Source organism: Cricetulus griseus (assembly GCF_003668045.3).
Source record: "Cricetulus griseus strain 17A/GY chromosome 1 unlocalized genomic scaffold, alternate assembly CriGri-PICRH-1.0 chr1_0, whole genome shotgun sequence".
NCBI lineage: Eukaryota > Metazoa > Chordata > Mammalia > Rodentia > Cricetidae > Cricetulus > Cricetulus griseus.
The window spans coordinates 61,579,969-61,589,101 of NW_023276806.1; the positions used below are offsets into that span (position 1 = coordinate 61,579,969).

Consider the following 9,133-nt stretch of genomic DNA (forward strand, 5'->3'; position numbering starts at 1 on the left):
TTACAATAGAAACATAAGTGAGGCACCTTGTAAAAGTGAGGATTTGAGTTTAGTCCTCAGCACAGGAGTAAAAAGGCAACATCATGCTGAGCGGTGGTAGCGCAGGCCCTTTAATCCTAGCACTCCAGGAGTAGAGGCAGGCGGATCTCTGAGTTCCAGGATAGGCTCCAACGCTACACAGAGAAACCCTGTTTTGAAAAACCAAAATAATAGTCAAGGTCAACTTCTGGCCACATGTATGTTACACCTGCATAGAAAGCTGCACATGTATGACCACACGTACACATGAACCCTGATACGCACAGCAGGATACAGGGAGGAGGAGCAGCAATTGGCTCGCATCAGCCCATTTAGTCTTTGCTATAGCATTAGGTAAGACCACCTTGATGTTGTCTGTGAGCAAGCTAAGGCCCTTGACAGGGTCAAGGCCTCTGTGAGATAGCCGAGCAGGGTGCCCAGCAGCTGCTCTGACTTCAGGACATACAGTTCTTGCAGCCCAGCATGCTGTCTGTGTTCCCTTTGCTTTATTTGGTCTGGGGAAAAAGGAAGAATGGGAGGTGGGATGTCCTGAAAGGACACTAAAATTATGGGAGTTTGTTTCTTGGAAGTCCCAGGGCAGACAGGCAGATTCTCTGAGGGGACGGAACTGAAGAAGCAATTGTGTGCAAGACTGAGAAAGGAGATCCTCATGGGCAGAGCAGTGAGGCCTGGGAGACCTTGTCTCCAAAGGAGAGACTAGAAGGGTTTACAGCCCCAGTGCTAGCAGCTGTCACCTACAGGGAGGAGGGGATGATTTCCATTGCTACTTAATATGCTTTTGTGCTTAAAAAAAAAAAAAAAGGAAAACAAACCTGATGGTTCTTTTGTAAATAAAAGCATTAAGGGGAAAATATAAAGAAAGGCAGGGTAAGGGTGTCTGTCCTGGCTAATTTTATGACAACTTGACGCAAGACAGAGTCATTGGAGAGAAAAGACTTGCCTCCATAGAACTGGGCTGTAGGCGAGCCTGTAGGGCATTTTCTTAATCAGTGTTTGATGGGGAATGGCCCAGCTCATTCTGGGTGGTGCCACCCTGGGCAGGTGGTCCTGGGTGCTATAACAAAGCAGGTTGAGCCTGGCGTTGGTGGTGCATGCCTTTAATCCCAGCACTTGGGAGGCAGAGGCAGGTGGATCTCTATGATTTCAAGGGCAGCCTGGTCTCCAGAGTGAATGCCAGGATAGGCTCCAAAGCTACACAGAGAAACCCTGTCTCGAAAAGCCAAAAAAAAAAAAAAAAGAAAAAAGAAAGCAGGTAGGTTGAGCAAGCCATAAGAAGCAAGCAAGTAAGCTGGGCAGTGGTGGCACACACACCTTTGATCCCAACACTCAGGAGGCAGAGCAGGTGGATCTCTATAATGATAACTCTTCCTGCCAGCCTCCTGAGTTCCGCCACCATGTTAGGGCCTCAAATAACACACAGAGATTAATATTAATTACAATGCTGCTGGCCAATGACTAGGATTTCTTATTTGCTAGCTCTGTCTTAAGTATCAACCATAACCACTAATCTATATATTTTATAAAGACTTGTCAAGGACTCCATCATCATGCATCCTCTCTCCCCTGGGATCACATGGTTACTCTTCTCCTTACTACATTTCCCAAAATCCTCCTCGACTCCTAGCCCCACCTATCTTGCTTCCCTATTGGCCAACAGTGCTTTATTTATCAACCCATAAGACAAACATATACAGAGAAGGACCTCCCCCATCAGATTCTCTGTGAGTTCAAGGCCTACAGAGCGAGTGCCAGAACAGGCTCCAAAGCTACACAGAGAAACCCTGTCTTGAAAAACCAAACCAAACAAAAAAAAAAGAATCGAGCAAGTAAAGCAAGTAAGCAGGAGTCTTCCATGGCCAATGCATCAGCCCTTTGCCTCCAGGTTCCTGTCCTGTTTGAGTTCCTATCATGACTTCCCCTGATGGACTGTAATTCAGGATAGTAAGCCAAATAAACCCTTTTCTCCCCAACTTGCTTTTGGTTATGGTGTTTACAGCAATTATAACTATATCTAAGACAGTGTCAGAGTACCATATTCTGTAATGTCTGATATGTAAAGTGTGCAGAGGTATACACACAATTGTATGCAAAATGTTTGGAACTCAAAGATGCAGCTTGTAGAGGCCTGAGGCAGGCCTGGTTAGACAGGTTGAGATTTCCCCCAGCTGTTTCATGCTTAGGACACATAAATGGTGGGAGATGTCATTCTGTAAATATGTTTCACTTACTGGTTGATGAATAAAACACTGTTGGCCTATAGGGAAGCAAGAGTGATGGGTATAGGAGATGGGGAGGATTCTGGGAAGTGTAGGCACAGTCAGTCATCATGTAGGACACAAGAGGAATAACATGGCTCTGGACATTTCTTTGGTAAGATAAGACCACGTGGAAATACTTAGAAATACATAGAAATGGGTTAGTAATTAAGACAGAGCTAGCCAATAAGAAACTATAGCCAATGACCAACAGCTTTATAATTAATATAGTGTCTCATGTATTATTTGGAGGCTGAAGTGGCAGCAGGACCCAGGTGGCTGGCGGGAAAGAGTACTCGTAACATAACGGCGCCCAACATGAAGCGCCAACTGAAGGTGAGGATGTAATTATATCACTAGACTCAAGATAGATGATAAATGGGTGTTTATTGGGGACAATTATACAGAAAAATACAAAGAACTGCCGGAGTGTTTCCCTGCTCTTCCTACCAGATGCGCTGACCCAACAGAAAGAGCATGCAAAGGAAAGCCAACCTCAAGCTCCTCTGCTTCTGTCCACTTGAAGCCACACCCAAAGGGGTGTGGCCGCCACTTCAGGTCCACAGACCAGATGTCTACACATAAACAAACAAAAAAGGCGACTGTTGGGCTGGGGAGATGGTCAGTTGGTGAGACCCTTGTCATACAAGCGTGAGAACCTGGGTTTGACTCCCCAGAGCACACATGAAGCTAGGAGCAGTGGTGTCTATCTGCAATTCCAGTGCTTCTGCGGAAAGGTAGGAAGTAGACACGGGGATTCTAGGCTGTTCTCAGGCAGCAGCAAGAAACAACACACCCTGTCAGAGGAAGTGGAAGGTGAGATTGTCCCAAGATTGTCCCCCTACTTCCAAAGATGTCAATGACACACAAATACCCAAATTCACACACATGAGTGTGCATGCTCGCTCTCTCTCTCTCTCTCTCTCTCTCTCTCTCTCTCACACACACACACACACACACACACACAAATAGAAGCCAGTATTAGTTGGAAGTGTAGCCCTGTGGTCGGGCACCTCAGTCCCCAGCACAGCACAAAAAGTGGGTGAAAAAACAATTGTTTTATTATTGACAATTTTACATTTATCCATAAATAAGAAACTTTCACAAATAAGATTATTTTCCATGTGTCAGTCATAATTTAACACATGATAAAAACTGTCACAAAGCTGCCACCCTGCTTATATATATACAGACAACCATATGAAGATAAGTCAAGATCCAGGCATGGTGGCTCAGGCCTGTCTAATCCAGGAACTGGAGAAGATCAGGAGTTCTGGGTTATCCAATCTACACAGGGATTCATTTTTTTTTTTTTTTTTTTTTTGAAACAGGGTTTCTCTGTGCAGCCCTGGCTGTAGACCAGGCTGGCCTCAAACTTAGAGATTTGCCTGCCTCTGCCTCCTGAATACTGGGATTAAAGGCGTGTGCTACCAGTACCCAGTTTACACAGGGTTTTTGTTTTTTGTTTGTTTTTTTTTTTTTAAGATTTTATTATGTATACAACATTCTGTCTCCACGTATGCTTGCACGCCAGAAGAGGGCACCAGATCTCATTATAGATGGTTGTAAACCACCATGTGGTTGCTGGGAATTGAACTAAGGACCTCTGGAAGAGCAGCCAGTGCTCTTAACCTCTGAGCCATCTCTCCAGCCCTACACAGGGGTTTTAAGATTAGCTCAGGCTCCAGGAGACCCCATCTTAAAAACAAGCACACAAAACTACCCAAACAAAACAAATAACAAAGATTAATCAAAACTGTATTTTAATATAGATATTTTGATATAGTAAGTGGGAAAATGTTTACTGTCTCTTTAATTATAGCCCTTCCTTCCTTTTTCCTTCCTTTGTGTTAAATGATCTGAAGCCCAGGATGATCTCAGAGTTCCTATGTAGCTGAAGATGACCTTAAACTTCTGATTGTCCTGCCTCCACTTCCTGAGTTCTGGGATTGCAATCATACATGACCAAACCAGATTTACTCTTTGCTGGGATGAAAACCAGGGCTTCTTGTATACTAAGCAAGCATTTTACCAACTGAGATACAACCTAGCACTGCAGATCTCATCTCAGTGGCAGTAAAAACTATTGAAGAAATGATTAAAGGTTGTGCTAATGTCTGATGTGCACTGACAAAGGCGAAAAATATCTTAAATGTTTTAGGTAGTGCTGGAGAACAAATAGAAACCACGTGAAATGGGTTTAGTGCCGTGTAATTCCACCTTAGATATTGGGTAATCTTTCTCTTGCTTTTCTTACAATTCAGTAGCTTGGGAAGTCAGTTATATAATCTTACCAAGCAGTAGACTTTGATTTCAGAACCTGTTATAAGACGGTTAACAATTATCTGGTTGTGATGGAGAGTGAATGAAACCCAATGAAACTTGGGAGACAGAGGCAGGAGATATAATGCAAAACCGTTCTCAGGTATACAATAAATTTGAGGACAGTCTGAGCTATAGAAGACCCCATCTAAAAACACAAAAGAGTTGGGGCTGTGTGGTGATATACTATTGATGATTTAATAATTTTGATCTCAGACAAGCTTTAATAAATCATAAATAATATATCACCACAGCTCTGGTGGCACAGGCCTATAATAACCTCAGTTATTTGGGAGGTTGAGGCAAAGGATTGTAAGTTCAAGACCAACCTGGGCTATAGGATGAGTTCAAGGCTATCCTGGGCAACTTGGTGAAACAATGTCTTGAAATCAAAGTGAAAAAGAGGATCAGGGATATAGCTCAGTGGTATATATACAAGGCTGGAGCTTCACCATTACCACCAGAAAGAAGAAGAGGAAGGGGCAGAGAAGAAAGGAAGGAAGGAAGGAAGGAAAGAAGGAAGGAAGGAAGGCCCGATGTCTACTCAAATGAAAGTGCTTGTCCCCCAAGACTGGAGTTCAATCCTAGAAAGACTCAAAAGTGGAACACCAAGACCACAGAGTCCCTTCTGATATTCACATCTGTGTCCACACACTTATTATGTACAATACAATAATAAATAGACGGATAAAGCTAACACTAAGAATTCTAACACTAATCATCTATTCTCAGAGGTCAGAACAGTACCAGGAAGGAAAAGCCAAGTTGTTCACATCTTGTTTTTCTTGTAAATCTATAGCAAGGAGTAAAAAATAAGATTATTGTACATGTTCTTAATGCCAATAGCCTTTCCCCATTTTTCATTTATTTTATTATTAAGATTTCTTTTATTATTTATTTTATGCATATGTGTGTGCAGGTGCTTGAGTAGGCCAGAAGAGGGCGTCAGATCCCCTGGACCTGGAGTTGCAGGTTGTGAGCTGCCCCTGATCCTGTGTGGATGCTGGAATCAGAGTTCTAGCCTTTATGATGCAGCAGCAAGTGCTCTGAACCACTGAGTCACTTTTCCTGTCCTGAATTTATTTATTGTAGAGACAGGGTATTGTGTAACCCGGGCTGGCCTGAAACTCCATATGTAGCTCAGGTTAGTCTTAAACTACTGATTTTCCTGCCTCTGCTTCTCCCAACTGCTGGGATTACAGGTATGTACCATTGCATCCAACTTTCAGCTAGAGCTTTATGTATCCATTTATTTGATACAGGGTCTCACTATGTTATCCTGGAACTTGCTGTGTAGACTAGGCTAGGCTCTAACTCACCAAGGTCCACCTGCCTCAGCCTCTTGAGTGCTGGTGTTAAAGGTATGTACTACTGTGCCAAACTTAAAAAATAAAATAAAACAAGCACTAAACATTATTTCTTGTGTAAATATTTTGGATTATGTCTTTTCAAGATAAACCTCTTGCCAGGGGTGTAGCTCACTTGGAAGAGTGTCTGTATACAATTCCCAGTAACACAAAAACCCCTGGTGTAGTGGGTGCTTACCTGAATCCCAGTACTTAGGAGTTCAAAGAGAAGGCTCAGGAGTTCAAGTTCATCCTCCGCTCCGTAGTTTGAGGCCAGCCTCAGCTGGCCAAGGACAGCCTTGGCTACATAGTGAGAACCTGTCTCAAAAATATGATGACAAAGGGCTTTCCAGCCTAGCAGAGAAGATGCTAGCTTCAGGTTTGGGGAGACTGATGGAATAGGACACCCAATACTTTTTTTCTGGCCTTTGCACACATACAGAAGTACCTGCATCTGCTCTCAGAAATGTACAATCAAAAAAGTTTTTAATGCAGAAGTAAAAAGAACCAACCTACAAAATACAAGTTACAGCATGCTGAACATTGAAATGAGGACTCAGCACATGCTAGGCAAATGCTCTACCATGGATGGAAGGATGAATGCTAGAGGTAAGACTGGGGATTACTAGGGCTGGAGAGATGGCTCAGGGGTTAAGAACACTGCCTGTTCTCCCAGAGGTCCTGAGTTCAATTCCCAGCAACCACATGGTGGCTTACAACTATCTATAATGAGATCTGGTGCCCTCTTCTGGCATGCAGGCATACATGTAGGCAGACCACTATATACAAAATAAATAATACCCATTCTTTTAAAATTGCATCTGGGATTTTCAGCTTTCCGAGTCCCCCAACTGTTTTACAGAGGGTCTTTTTCTCTGTTTTCCTGTTGCATGTGTGTGCTTCCTTAAATCCATAAATGCCTTCTTTGACTGTTAAAAATAAGTAATAAATAAAATAAAATAAATCTCCTCTAAACTAACAAGTTTTTCCTACTGTGAGATATTTACTTCACTGTATCACTTGATAAGTCTCCTAAGCTCCTGCTTTGCTGTTTAGTAGGCAGGGTGTGACTAACCCAGAAATCAGGTCTACTGCTCTACTTCTAGTGGAGGGACGAGGGGGCACGCAGCTGTGCAGTTCAGGAGAGGAAGGGGTGCTTCAGACCTCAGGGGCACAGGGCGCCAGCCTACCCAGGGTCCCCTCCCTCTGACTCTCCTCTGGTGCCAAGCCTGGCTCCAGAAGAGTTGAGACAAAAGCCATAAAACAGCTTTTATGCAACAGTCTCTGGCTTCACAGAGGCGCACTTGGCTAGCACCCTCACAGTCAAGAGTGCTGGGAATGAAGAAATCTGTCTCAGCTAATGGTTAAATTGAGCCGTCAAACTCCCCAATAAAGCTTCCATCTTGAACATGTTTCAAAACTTAAAATATCCAAAGGAAAATAAAAGCTCTTCTCTTTGGGGGTGGGAAAGACCTTTTAGTCCCTGAGTCATTGTCTTTCTGCTAAGCCTCAGGACAGGCAGGAACAAATCCCCTACTCTCTGAGGACCCCAGGGGTTCCCTTTTTCACCTTCGCACCACCTGGGAAGAGGGCAGGGATCCCTCTCCCAGTGTTCCAGGAGACAGGACTCCACTGACTGAATTTGAGCTCAGTTCTACATTGGAATCAGAAGGAACACGAGACTCATGCCTTGTCACCCGGCCTGGGTTTGTCCCATCTGTCTTGCTACACTGTGGTGGAGCTGTGAATCTCCAGGAAGCTCTCCCGGGGTCCCATCTGCATGCTGCAGCGATGGTGAAGGCATTCTCTGAGGATGGCAGTGTGAGAAATGGAAGCCCAGACTTCCTGCCCAACTCACCAAAGGCTGCCCAGAAACCACATTTGTTAGGGCCTTTTAATTTCATTTTTACCCTTTGAGAATTTTATACATGAATACAAAGCAATAGGGCTATATTCACACCACTCCACTCCACTCCACCCCACACCATCCAAGATATTTAGCCTGCATCTTGATGTCATCATTTTCTCTTCTTCCTCCTCTTCTTTTCTCTTCTTCTAGATAACCCACTGAGTCCAGTTACTGCATATGTGCGTGGGTGTGGGCCATCCACCATGGCATGGGAATCCTACCAGTGGCCACATCCTCAAAGAATGCATTAATCCGGGCTTCAGAAGACTTAGAACAGCTGTTCTCAATAGAGTCACCGACAAACCTGCTGGGAAAACAGCAGACAAGGAAGACAGCTGTGTGGCTGCTGAGGCCAAGGAAGGCCAGAGATCAGCAGGAGCTGCCAAGGCCACGAACCTGCAAAGAGGGGCTCTTCCCCAGAGATGTCAGTGGGAGCATGGCCTGCAGGCATCTTGATGAGAGTCCCATCTTGTCTCCAATGCTGGAGGAGAGAAACACATTTCTGTTGGAAAGAAGGGAGGGAGGGGGGTAGGAGGAAGGAAAGGAGGGGCATAGTCCTAGGGCAAGAAAATGGAAGTCGAATGGCTGACAAGCACCAAACATGAACAAAACATTGTTAAAACAAAAAGTTATCTGAGTAGGTGGTATAACTCTGTGGATATGACCCCAGTACTTAGGAGGCTGAAGGAGCAGTGTTTGAGGCTAGCCTGAGCTACATATGGAGACCTGTCCCAATGATTTATAAATAATAACAGCAAGAATAACAAAAAGCTGAGAAGCCGGTGGACAAAGGCACTTTCTGCCAAGTCTGGTGACCTGAATCCGATCCTTGGGTCCCACAGTGTAGAAGGAGGGAACACCCTCTCAGAAGTTGTCCTCTAATCGACAAATAGGTGCTATGACACCACACACCCACCCTCCAATAAATAAATAGATTTTTTAAAGTTGGTAATATTCATTCAAGGTTAGGAGTGGGTAGGGTTAAGGCATTTCCATTTTATCGCGGAGAGTATAAAATGGTGGGGTGGTTTTAGAATGCACACATCAAGCAAATTTCAAATAGTCTGTTTTTGAAGATCTCTATGGAAACAGGCAAGCTTGAACAGGGTGACCCTGCAGCAGTGGATAATAGTGAAAAAGCCAGAGCAGCCAGTGCAGAACAGCATTATTGCCCCGTTAGTACGGAGCCTTGGTAAATGTGCAGTGTCAAGCCATCACAAAGCAGTTTGTATGCGACGCGAACTTGGAGGAACAGGCAAGGA

At 44.2% G+C, this 9,133-nt stretch overlaps 1 protein-coding gene across 12 annotated transcripts in view; it reads left to right on the forward strand.

Annotated features, from left to right (window-relative positions):
* Positions 1-8,815, forward strand: part of LOC103159465 (acyl-CoA-binding protein-like) — a 39,096-nt gene extending 30,281 nt beyond the window's left edge. For 4 of the 12 annotated variants that reach the window (XR_003480736.2, XR_004771545.1, XR_004771546.1 and 1 more), the window contains 4 exons: positions 2,547-2,630; positions 2,748-3,031; positions 6,405-6,571; positions 8,022-8,815. The gene's annotated coding sequence lies outside the window, so the exon portion shown is untranslated. Of the gene's footprint in view, positions 1-2,546; positions 2,631-2,747; positions 3,032-3,854; positions 5,819-6,404; positions 6,572-8,021 lie in introns of those variants that run through there. The other 8 variants (XR_004771549.1, XR_004771551.1, XR_004771552.1 and 5 more) reach the window with 5 other exon arrangements.
* The last annotated feature ends 318 nt before the right edge of the window (positions 8,816-9,133 follow it).